Raw genomic sequence first — 12,979 nt, forward strand, 5'->3', positions numbered from 1 at the left:
CTTAAATTGTGTGTTGGAACAACGTATCTCTTGGCATCCTCAGCTCGGCCTCTGACCAGGCTCCTGGTTAGTCCTTCGGAACGGTTTCTCTTGGCTTCTTTGGCTCTTGGCCTCATCACAGCGAGCCATCGTCTGGTGCACGCTGCACAGTTGTCATTGTGAAACACGGTGCAAGCACAAGAACTGAGTCTTAAACACCATACCTATCTTGGAGGAACTGAAGGCCGCAACAACAAAAATGTGTTCGGGAGCGTATCAAAACCTTACGTGCTCCCAGATCTTTCTGTTGAAGAGCTGCTCTGTAAGAGTAGCCATAAGGTATTCAAATTTAGCATCCTTGTAGAAATAAAAAACGGCAAAACATGCAATAGCAATGTTTAACTTTGGAAAGGGGAGCTATGCAAAACAAGGAGGTTTGTCAAAAGAAAAGCGTTTAAGGGCTTGTAACGTGGAGATTGCTTCAAGACAGAGCATTAGAAACTCGGCCCAGGGGCAGGTCGCTTATCAAAACACTCCAGAAGATCTCAGGAATAACAGTGTACTTTAACAGAGCCGGAGAGGCTATTTAACGTTAAACGCCATCTTCCTAGGAGACAGAAGTTCTGTCCGAAAAAAGAAAATAGAAAAGGCAATCTGTCAAGTGCAATGCAGAGCTGCTCTGTGGCAACCAGAACGATCTCAAAGAGAAACTTGCTGAAGGCGTACAAAAACGTTCACATTCATTAGAATTAACGCCTGGTCACCTGCCATCTTACCAGCTTCGGCAAAAGTGTGAAAAGTGATCAAGGAGAAATAAGGCTGTGGCAGAAAAGACGCTGCCTTTCTGTTCACTGCAGCAGGTTCTCCTCAGGGCAGAGCCTTCTCTTGGGTGTACGTCGGAGAACTGGAAATGTCAGTGGAGTTAAAGCTTTGAAGTGACTGATGTCAAGGACCAGAACAGAAGATTTTCAGGGAACTCGGACATGACATACGTTACTTAGCTACCGGGAAGGGTTCCAGCCAGGTGGGCAGGACGCTGGTTTCACTGATCTCCTCCAGGAGCGACCTGAGGAACTACAGAAGAGAAGCCTGACCGGGCGGGTCGATCCGAGCCGCGGGTACTTGAACAAGTCGATCCCCAAATGCACCTGGTATGTCTGGAGGGAGCCAGCACAGCTCCTTCGGAGGAAGGTCAGTCCTCCAGGTCTTACTAGAAATTTCTAAGGGAGTCAAAAAGCAAATGCGTGTGGTCGATTTGATCATCATAATGCACTTGAATTTTTCAGAAAGTTTTCTTGAGGTCCCTTGCCAAAAGTTCTTGAACTATGAAGCTATAAAGGAAGAGGAAAAGTTTGCTCATGGATTAGCAATTAGATAAAAGCTAGGAAGAACGGAGTACATAGCTTCTTTACTAGTGACAGTTTGTGACCTGGTTTTTTCCACATATTCATAAATGATCTAAGGAAAAAAATTAATAGCAAGGCGATGTAATTTGTGGGAGTTATATGCCATTTTTCACGATAATCAGAAGTGAAGCTGACTAGAAAGGGTTACTGAATTTTGTGACACTGGGTAACTGAGTAAATGGAGCAGCGGAGGAATTCCATTTTGACAAATGTCAGGTAATGCGTGCAGGAGAAAGAAAGCGATCGCAACGCCACATAGGCGGTGGGCTCAGCTCTCTCTGGTAACGTCTCCTTTATCCTCATGGGTGTTAGAAAAAGGGGGCAGGGAAGGTCCAGTAAATGCTGGGAATTGGCGAGATGTCAATGAAGAAGAAAATGGAAGATGCTCTCAGTGTATGGATTTTCACTGCTCTTCTGTGTCGTGAACACGGGGGTTCCGATCACAAGGTTATGAAGAGGTTACGAAATGAGGGGTGATCAAAGGCATGGGGGTGATGAAAGGTGTTGAATGGCTTTTGTTCGAGGAGATAGCAAGGGAGTTTGGAAAGGAGGACAGGGAGAAGGACTGCGATAATGCTATTTAAAATGGTAAGTGGTATGGAGAAGATGAATAGGAAAGATTATTTAGCGTTTCTTTTGCCAGTACAACTAACAGGCACTGGGTGAAGTTACTAGGCAGCAGGATTCAAGGGAGGGACATCGTTTTTCCACACACTGCACAATTTAATTGTGCATCACCACCGCTGTGTTGTGGAGGTCAAAAATACAAATGAATTTAGAAAGGTGTTGCGTAAATTGGTAGAGGAGCAGTTCCTGAAGGACTGCTAAACACAGCTGTCCTGCTTTCAGCCGGGATAGAGTTAATTTTCTTCCTAGTAGCTGGTACAGTGCTGTGTTTTGGATTTAGGATGAGTGTAAGGTGGTAACACACTGATGTTTCAGTTGTTGCTAAGTAGCGCTTACACTAAGTCAAGGACTTTCCAGCTTCCCCTGCTCTGCCCGGTGCACGAGGAGCTGGGAGGGGGCACAGCCAGGACAGTGACCCAGACTGGCCCCAGGGCTATTCCATGCCATATGGCATCACGCCCAGTATAGAAACTGGGCGAGTTGGCTGGGGGGCAGCGATTGCTGCTAGGGGACAGGCTGGGCATCGGTCGGCGGGTGGTGAGCAATTGTATAGCTATCACTTGCTTTGTATAGTCTTTATTATTATTATTATTATTATTATTATTATTATTATTATTATTATTATTATTATTATTTAATTTTCTCCTCCTCTGCTGTCCTGTTAAAGTGTCTTTATCTCAACCCACGGGCTTTACTTTTTTTTCCCCGATTCTCTCCCCCATCCCACCGGGTGCGGGTAGAGTGAGCAAGCGGCTGTGTGGTGCTTAGTTCCCAACTGGGGTTAAACCACAATGGGGTCGAGATTCACACTGTGTTCCTAACCTAAACCACGCAGAGGGTGCGTGAGGCAAAGGGTCGCTCTGTGCTCCTGCTCCTGAGCATTTGCTCCTCACTGCTCGGAGGGCGGATGGACCTTCCCCATGAATCTGTGGTTCTGTGATGTGTGGCTTTCCCGCAGGAACGTATTTCTGGGGACTGAGAGCCAAAGCATGAAGCTGTGGGAAGCACCCCTGGGCCATGGTCCTTTGGGGGATAAATGAGCTGGTGTAGGGAGCGTAGAGTCTGGAAGAAACAGTGACGCATAGAGACCGTCGGCGATGACTGGCGGATCGTGCAGCAAGGTGCTGAAACACGCCATCCTCGGTGGTGCTCCTGCAGGGGCAAGCGTGGCTCTTGATAAATGCTGCAGCGATCAAAAAGTACCAGTTTGGACCAGCTTTCCCTTGCCAGGCTGTGAAGCCTGGAGGGGAGAGGGGAACTGCGGGGGGAAGATGGGTTCCCTTAGGATTCACAGCTTCCCTTGGAGTCTCTCTTCAGATGAGGGTCGCCATTTGCTGAGCTTCTGTAGACCGATTGTCTGCTGGTGATAATTTTAATATATGTCATGCAACAAAAGAATAGTAATAAAATAGCGAATTCTTACAGCATAGTCATTAAGATAATCAAGAAAAAGTAATGCAGTCAGTATGTGTGAGTTTTTTTCTAAGTCACAGAGAAGAAAAATGAATTGATTTAATTGAATTCATTTTCTGTTAGCATTACTAGCATGTTATAAAAACGTGGAGAGATTTGATAACATAAAATTATAGTTGTTCTGGAAGGTGTTAACATCTTCCAAGGAAGAATGGTTAGAACTGAGTGGTAACTGCAGAGGAGCATAAGCTGCAGTGTGTAAGCCCTTATAAACGAAGAAATCCTTCAAAGTAACCTCATAAGCTAAGGAACTGCTGGTGTGATCTCTGTACTGTTACTGCCTAGACCAAGGCATTTGCCTGCCTGCATTTCGTAATCAAGGCCTGCATGCTAATAACCTGGAAAATGCCTCCTCTCTCCTGGTCTATTAATCAGTACTGTGGTGAGCAGAAAACATTTAAAAATATTTTGGCTGTGGAAGTCGCTCTCAGCTGAGGGCATGCTGTGCTAGAAAACGATCACGTGCTGGGAAAATGCATATGGTGGTAAAAAGGGGAACTGAGAGATCAAATGCTTCTGGATGCTCTGGGACTAGACAGGTCGAGGGGGAAAACATGTTTCACCCGTTCCGCATATGGATCTCGGGCATCGCGTTCTTCCGCAGCACTTGCAGGCGAGTCACAGGCAGGCTCTTCGGATCGTTCCGCTGAGTAGGATGGCTTTGCTGATGAAATGCGTAATATACATTTGATTTTCTTTTTCCCTTCAAACATTTTACTTTGCAAAGGGATTGCTGATTATTTATTTCTCTTTCTTTTCTTCTGCTGTGAAGTTGGAAATTTTACGAGTCTCACGTGGTATTTTTAGAACTCGTGTTCTGTATTGTTATTGCCATGACATTTTTATCATTTAAACCCACAAAAAAGTCTTGAGTTGTTGTTCTAGTCAAGTATTTTGATCCCTTCAGAATCTGAAGCAAGTTTTTAAGTGACAGAGAAGTTTAGATATATTTGGGGGGTTTTGTGCATAATTTTACTCAAAGCTAAGAGAAGAGGCACTCTGTAAAAGACGACAGCTGGACCTTCAGGAAGAACTGTCAGACAGATAGGCTTAGATTTGAGTTCAGGCAGAAGAAAACAGGTGCTGACAGAAACAAAAAAATCAGTCAGTTATCAGCATGCAGAACAATTGTACCCGAGAATGACAGTGAGTGAGGAGTGGGCTGTCCGGGAGCAGCTCACGGGAGGCTGAGTTGAGAGCAGCGCTCACCAGCAAGGTGCAGTCCCGCGGTGCCTGGGCAGAGCTCCTCTGGCAGCGGCAGACAGGGCGAGGTGATGAAGGAGACCCACAACACCGTTCCTGAACAGTTAGGTGACAGAGCTGGAGCCGAGAGCCGAGGTGTGCATGTGGCATAGACCAGGCAGAGGAGATAATACCCGGGTCTCATCTTAAATGGCCGAAATGGAGCTCCCAAGCATGGGGGAGGCTGAGCAGGGCAAGGATCACAAGGATTTTGATGAAAGTAAGTTTAGTGAAGTATGCGGGAGAATGAGATTTGGGATTCTGAGCCTGGGGAAGAGATGATCACTCACCCACCCACCCACCCACCAGCCACCACCAGCAGCGGGGCTTCCAGAAAGTGGGGCAGCCGGAGGAGGCAGGGTGCTGGGGGCGGTGAGGCTGGTGTGCCTTTCCATCAGCTCTGACTGCAGTATAGCAGGTCCAGCCATGGCCAAAGATCTAGAGCCGTATTCATCTGCTCGAATTATTCTTCTGCTAATAAGATGAGCCTTAAGAAAATATTTCTAGGCTGAATTGCCTTCTGGGACTTCATTTTGTGTTTCTTGGCTGGCGAGTTGCTCTGACTCACTCCAGACTTTTTTCCTCTTTTTAAATAGTGGAAATACCACTGTAAAGTTAAAATTTTTATATACAATTAGATATAGAATAGTGAATACTGCATAAAAGAGCATGCTGGTTTAATAATCTATTCAGCATTACAGAAAATTAGGGATTTTAAAAGTATATAATTAGATATTCTAAGATACTGTTTCCTTCCAACTGCAGCAGAATGAAGCTTTTTTTTTTTTGCATGTATTACAAGTTTGTATTTTTTGCAAACGTTCTGAATACAGAACTTAAATTAGCCCAGACTTTTAGCATATACTTTAAAAACTGATTAACATACTCCATCTGTTGGTAAGCTGAGCAACTGTCAAAATGAGCAGCAGAGCCTGCTAACGTTTCCACGTAGGTCTGTGAGGCTACAGTTAAAGCAGCAAGCTATTAACACCAAAATAGCACTCTGGCAGGGGAGTGATGTGGTGGGGGGTGTTTTCAGTAGGATTGTTTCAGCCAGTGGATGAGATAGGTGCTTAAAGTGCGGTCGTCTTGCAAACTGGCTGCCACGTACTTATCTTAGAGCTGTAGCTATTATGCGTTTTGGTTACTCATTCACAAAAATAGTAGTTAGGAAAAATAGTTCATTTCCATTTCAGCACATTTGATGAGTACCTGTGAGTGGCCGTTTTGGAGCATGCTTGTGAGATCTTGCAGGGCTGGGTTGCCCGGCCCTGCAGTCACAGGCTGGCTTTCGGTCAGCCCGAGAAGGACATAGATCACAGAACCGTGATTCTTTGAAACCCATTGCTTACCAGTTCTGGGTTGAGCAGCTACTGATATTTTGATTACCGTGGTCTGACTGGTTTGTCTTCAGGTTTGAAAGCAATGACTTTTACGGTTTGTTCACATAAAACTTTGTTAAGTTGGGGCACAGGTAAACTAGGTATTTTAATTAAACTCAGCAGCAGTCTATCTCAAAATCAACCCTGTAAATCTATAGTCAAATGAGTGCATGTAGCACTGTACACAGATACAGCATGCAGCAAAAAGGCTAGACATTTCCTCCTCTTGAAGCAAAACAACGAAGGTAAAGATGAAGGAATAGTGGCATGTAACGATACGTCATGGGCATACTTCTGCCGACATCAGTTTGCTTGTACGCCTTGCCGTCTGATGCTCTGTTAGAGTAATTGTATACTTTCCTGACAACTCTTTCTTCGTTTGAGATTTTATCAAAATTCATTACAAGAAGACGACAGATTAAAGAATGTTTTGAGGTTTATTAACGACATCTGTCTTGGAAGAGACTTCAGGTCTTTTAAGGGTAAAATGATCTGTCTTGTCAGAATCACAGATGGCTCCCATCCTTCCACCACTTCCAGAAAGCTCCGGTGCTGCTTCCCTTGTGTTGTTCCAGGGAAAGCATGGAGGAGCAGACTGTTACTGTTGGAGTTCATAAAAAGAAGAGAAAAAAGCTACAGAAGCTCAGGTCTTCACATGATGCACGCGTCTACCTGCAGATACTTGTGCACATCCCAAGTGTACAGTGTAAGAAAGCAGTGCCTATTAGCTAGTCAAATTCTGTGCTGCTGCTTTTTCTGTCTTATTTTTAGTTAGTTTGCTGTATTGGAACAACTGTATAGATACTCCTATCATGCATCAAAAGCATCTTTTATCCTTGGAGTGGCGACAAGAAGGGGAACTACCGAGCACGAGGTCAGACAGGCAGCCCATCAGTTCAGGCGTCTCTTTTTAGCGCATCCTTGGGTAGATTTAGTCAGCAAGGTATCGTTTTCTAGGGAGGGAGGGCAACATGCAGTAGGAATTAAAGCTATGCAAACCCAGTCCAATACTTACGGGGGGAAAAAGAAAAGAAATGGGAGGGAAGGCTGGGGGGAAAACAGAAGGGTGGGGGAAGAAAGGCTAAATGGATGGTGGTCCCTGGGGCAAGGTAAGGAGTATCGGCAGAGGGGGGCCGGGAGGCACGGAAGCACTGTCTTGGTTCTGATCTTGATTCCTAAGCATCTCTGCTACATCTTTCCCATCTCTGAAATAAAGCGTAACTTTGGCTGCAGAAGACAATTAAGGCATGTTGACTTCTAAGGAAAATGTTTGCTTTTATCTCTTAAGGATAAAGATGCCGCTTGGAACAACTTGAAAAGAAGGCGCAATAGACTCGGTACTTTTTTCTTTTTAATAGCTGAAATGGTATGAAGTTTATTTATGGACATCTGAGATTTGGAAATCTTTCTGAGAATAAGTAACTTGGAGTGAGGTATCAGAATCAATCTCTTATAATATGTTGCATTAGGAAAACAAGCCCAGGAACATCTGGGATTGACTCATCAAATGGCAGCACTTTCTGAAGGAAAACTAGTCTGAAGAGTACACCTGTATCCAGGGAATAGTGTTTGGCTGGAAGCTCCTATCCAGGTCGGGAGCAGGAAGCACATCTGTTCCTGAGAAGCAGCTGGGGAGATGCAGTGCAGAGTTTGGCATTTTGAAAAAAGGTGTTTTCTTTAAATAGCATTGCCACATGAGTATGTTTGTTTTCTTTTTTAATAGAAGCCGTCACAGCCGTGTATGCAGCTCTGAGGGGCCTGTGAAATTCCTTTAATAACAAATGACATTTGCAGCAAGGATAAAAAACACAAATGTTGGCAGGAACTCCTTTGGGAGTGAATAATTACTGAAAAGGCAAAGCATTGATTTAGACTCCCTGTTTGCAATATAATACCCAAGAACTGTCTGTGCGGGAAATGAAGAGCGAGCGTTGCGCTGGAAGTGGCTTTACCCCTGAGGCTCAGAGAGAAGCTGGCTCTTTGGCGGCCGAGGCTGCACTGCTCAGCCCCTCCCGGGGGGCTCCTGGGAGCTGCAGGCTGAGCTGGGCAGGCACCCAGCAGGGGCCGAGAGACAGGAATGCCCCCTTGCCCCTGGAGCAGGAGCGGCTGCAGAAAGGGGAGAGCATTGCCACGGATTTCCCTGGCAAGAGATGGACTTTAAAGGAGCAGAGCTGCAGCCAGGTCCGTGTAGCTGCTGTTGAAGAAGGCGGTCTGGGGTGCGCTGCAGTGCCCAGCTGGAGCTGGCGCCAAGGCCGAGATTCAGGGGTGCCTAACGGAGTAAATTACAGCCTGCACCCCAAAACAGCGCTTGTAAGCATGCCCGCATGTGCTCGGGAGGCTTTCAGAAGAGACCGCCGCTCAGTGCCCCGTGCGGCAGGAGGAGAGCTGGTTGTAAATCCTGCGGACGGCCCAGAGGAGAAGAAAGAAAACATCCTTGGAGATGGGTGTAGCTGTGCCCCTGCGTGGGTGCGGACAGGTTTTGGGCACCCCCTGCTTCCAGAGGGAGAAGGCTACGTGCGCTGTGAAGAAGCAGCTGTGGCTCAGCAAGAGCGAAGACAAGTATTTTAATAGAGCGGTGGTGCGGTTTTGTCTTACGGTGTGGTTGTGGTTTCGCAAAACATCCATATTCAATTACTCTTTTGTTTTGTTGCTGGGGAACACAAGCAGAGAAGGAAAATAATAATTTAAATTTAACTCTGCTAAATATAAATGAGATTTCATGGGACAAAGAAAAGACTTCTCTAGCTTGAGGGGGTATTGCTGTGCCAGATTTCAAAGGCCCTACTACAGCCAATAAAATTCTTGGAGCATCTTAAAAAAATTGTAAGCATTTTTATAAAATTTTTTTAGGCAATGCAAATACAGCCATTGCCTCCAGGAGTGTATATGATTGTTCTGGAAGTCACGCACGAGTATATCCGTGTGCTGATTGTTGCTGGATTTATTTGTGGGAATTAGAGAGAGTCCAGGATGATACAAGTTTCAGACCATGCCCTTAAAGTTTCAAGAAAATGTATCAAAATGTATGTATTACCCCACTTTCCCCAGATGATTATGGTCACAATATATACATTTATATGCTCCAAGGGCAAGTACTTTGTATTTTTACATCATCCAGGACGATGAAGCCATTTCTCAACCACGGTTGCTGTCATTGCCTTCCAAGCAAGACTCCGTCTGCAAAATTATGCTCATTACAGCAGACTTTTAATTCTATTTCATAGGAGGTTCAAAAAGATAGTAGACAATTCTCCATTATATAAGCATGTCCTGTTCCCCAAAAAGCCTTGTCTGGCACATTGTATTATATGGAGATGCTTTCTGATAAATGGGTGTTGGTTTCAAACAGACTGTCATGGAACATCTTTTTAAAAAGATTGATTTGATAATATGAGTGCTGCTAAAATAAGTGATTTATGAAGTGGTTGGGATGGTGGCAGGTTTGTGTTTGTCGTTGCCTGTACTAAATTTAATAATAGCTTGAGGCCAAGATTTTAAGGCATTTAAGCATCCCCAGCTTCATCAGGGAATCTTCTGCTGTGTACATCAAAAAAACCAACAGTTTTGCCATAATATGTAAAGGTTCACATAACAAAATCTCTCTTTATTGTCTCTGGAACCAGTCCTATAAGGAGCACTGCTAAGTCACTGGGAAACCTGTAGGAGCTGAGCATATTCTGCATTTCACAGACTAAACCACTCGCTTGTCGAGCTCAAGTTGAAGTTTTTCTGGCCCCCTCCCCAAACTCCTGTTTTACGGAGGGGCTCCGTACTGTACCCAGGGCAGTTTGACCGTAAGTTTTAAAAAGATTTTTTTACTCCAGCTGACGAGAGCTGGTCTAGCAAGGGACAGTTACCTCTTAGAAAGGTGACGTGAGGTCTGAGTCTGCGGCGCCTGTTCCTCGTGCCACAGCCTGGCATCTCAGCACTAGATGGTGCCAGGCACCGCCGTGCGCTGCGGGATGAAGAGAAGATCCAATTGCACAAGCACTGAAGCAAGACTTTCCATCTGTATTGAAGGGCTATAAAACTCTGCTGCAAGCAATGTTCATCAATTATGGCATAAGTACTAGGTTAAGATAAAATCAGCAATTAAGGCCAAATGCTTATTAAGGATTAAGAGATTCAATGAGAGCTCACTGGGCCGTAAGGAGTAGTACTGGAGCCTGGCTAATTCTTTTGCTTTTCCCAGCTTACAGACAAATGGCTGCTCCCGTTTGCCACTCATGCTCTGGAAGACAGTTGGCAATGGCAATTCCAAGGGAAGAGCTCTGCAACGCAGGGTCGTTTGTTGCAAGCAGGCGATTACGGTTCGTGTAGCCGAGTGCCGGGGTACCACTGTCTCAGTAGCCCAATCCCTTGTGCTCTTTGGGCACCTCATTTAGTTTACAGTTATGATTTCTAGTTTGGGTGGTTTGGGTTTTTTCTTGTAGACGAAGAAAGCCAGAAATTGAGCCTCAGAGGTTGTTGCTGTGTGCATCAAACCGTGACCTGAACTTGAAACATGCTTTTGTATTCACAAACATATTTTAAGAACACCTTCCTTTGTCGTGAACAAAAAAGAAAACAAATTATTATTACAACACATGGATTAGGAAGTACTTATTATCGTACTTGGGAATCCCATGTATTTATTTCTTCCTTCACAGTAGAAAAACCAGGATTTTAATGATAAACTACTGAATTTTGGCAGATTTTCTTTATTGCTCTAAGAGGAATTGGCATTTCAGTATAGGAGAAGCAACAGTTTATTGAGCTGAGGACTAGAAGAGCTGTCTGTGTGCATTGTGCATTAACATATTTTCAATTCTATGAAATGTGTGCATTTCTAATTTAATTTACGTGTCAATAAAATAGCAGCCATCGCTACAGTTGATATTTACTGCTTCTCCGGCACAGAGCTGTACTCAGCCCTACTGCCGTTATGCTTGTCACATACTCCAGGGGCCATCTTCCCTGGGACGTCTCAGGGCTGGGAGGCTTCCAGAGCGGTGAGTGGCACAGCCAGCCTGTGCAGGGGAGGAGGAGGAGGAGGAGGGCAGGGGAAACTTTGCAGCGATCTCCCAGCTCGCTGGTCTGCCTGGGTGCCGATCAGGTGGGTATGGTTTGCCGAAGCCTCAAAAGCCGGAGGGGCTGGAGTCCTTCCGTAGCGGGACAGCATACAGGATACAGACTTTAAGGTACGCTGGTGACTTCCCAAGCCCCTCCCAGGTCTGTTAACCATAAATCACTGTAGTAAAATCCTGGTCTCTAAGCTTAAAAGAAATGGAAGCAGACATTGTGTAGATGCTCCCCCAAAGGCAAAAGGAATATCGAGCTAGGTTAAGGAAAAAGCTGACACAGGTCAGAAATGCGATACATTTGCGAGAGCAAATGGTTCCATTAAGTCCAGAGAAGTGCGTGCGTCCTTGGAAGTTAGAGCTGACCTGAAGTACCACGTCCGTCCAGGGCACTGAAAAACTGAGCAGTCTTCGATGTGCTAAATTAGGGTACAAATTATTTAAATAATGCTTCCAGAGAAATTTCATGTTTCCTTACCACTGTGAATGTGATTCTTCCTATTCTTGCCTTTGCTTCTTGTCCTCTGTCACATACCCGCTTCAAATATTTTCTTGCTCTTTAAGTGCCGAATGGCTTCCCTCTCGTCACTCAATTTTTTTTTTTTTAAATGTTCAGTCTAATTAAGCCCTCTGAGCCAAGAGATGCAGAACAAGAGGGTCAATTGTGCTCCCACTTCCATGGCGTGAGCCTGGAGTAACTCCCCTGAATACGCTGCAGTAAATTTCCATTGGCTTCAGCAGAGTTGCCCTGGCCTGGCCGTTCAGGGGGAGCTGACTCAAACCGCTCGCAGCATCAGAAGGGCACTGAAGATGAGCCGTTACCACGAGGAGCTTCTCACGGGAAGCTGTTACAGGAAGGAGAAGAGGAAAACGCCACGGGAGGCAGCCCGGCTGCCTCATTACCAGCGGTGTCCTTGTGAGCGCTGCTGTGAAGGAGGCAGAGAGCGTTGGGCTCTGCGTGGGAGAGGACAGGGGAGGACAAGTGGACGTAGGGAAATGTCTTGAAAGGCCATAGCTGCCTTCCCTCTCCGGGAGATACCTTCACCCGTGTCCTCCTGCCTTCCTTTAGGGTACCTGTCGCACGGACGGGGGTTTCCCAAGGGGCAGAGCAGCCCACCGCAGCACTCGCTGACTGGGAGAGCCCGGAGCGGGCGCTTCAAGACTCAGCTTCTCTCTGCCTGAGAGCAGAGCGGGGCTGCTGCCTCCTAACCTCGCTGCCTCCTAACCTCGCTGCCTCCTTCTCGGAGGGCATGTTAGAAGTTCAGTTCTTATTCCTCTGCTGAGGAAAAGTGATGAAGCTTTTCACAGCAGTTGGTTCACTTTTCTGCCTTCAAAATCGTTTTTCCAGTGGACTGCGGTTGGCGTCAGGAGCATTCTTGGGGGGAACGGAGAGATCAGGAGGAAAAATGACTGTCAGGGCTGCTTCAGCAATGGGCCTGATTTCATGGGATGGCTGCAACCCAGGTTGGAGGTTGAGTAGTAAAATGATGCAAGTCAGAGAAGAGATGATAGGTCACGTAGATAACATCATCCAGCGTGTTTACTGTGAGCAAGCAGAATGTGAGTCAGGGAGAAATCTGTCTTTGTCAGGGACTCCTGCTGATCCATTTCTCCATGGATCAGTCGCACGTAAAGTTAATCTGCTTATGCAGCAGCTGAGAAACTAAGATGCCCTCAATGCCCTCATCTCATCCCTGCATCTAGCTAGAGTCTCAAAATACCAGGGGGGCACAAATTCCACCTGCGTTTGGGGTCTGCCCACCCCCATGCCTCTCTCGTTTCCTCTTCTCCGCCGCAAGTCATTGGGTGG

Source organism: Nipponia nippon, unplaced genomic scaffold, assembly GCF_047370975.1.
Source record: "Nipponia nippon isolate SJK-2023a ecotype South Korea unplaced genomic scaffold, ASM4737097v1 scaffold_9, whole genome shotgun sequence".
NCBI lineage: Eukaryota > Metazoa > Chordata > Aves > Pelecaniformes > Threskiornithidae > Nipponia > Nipponia nippon.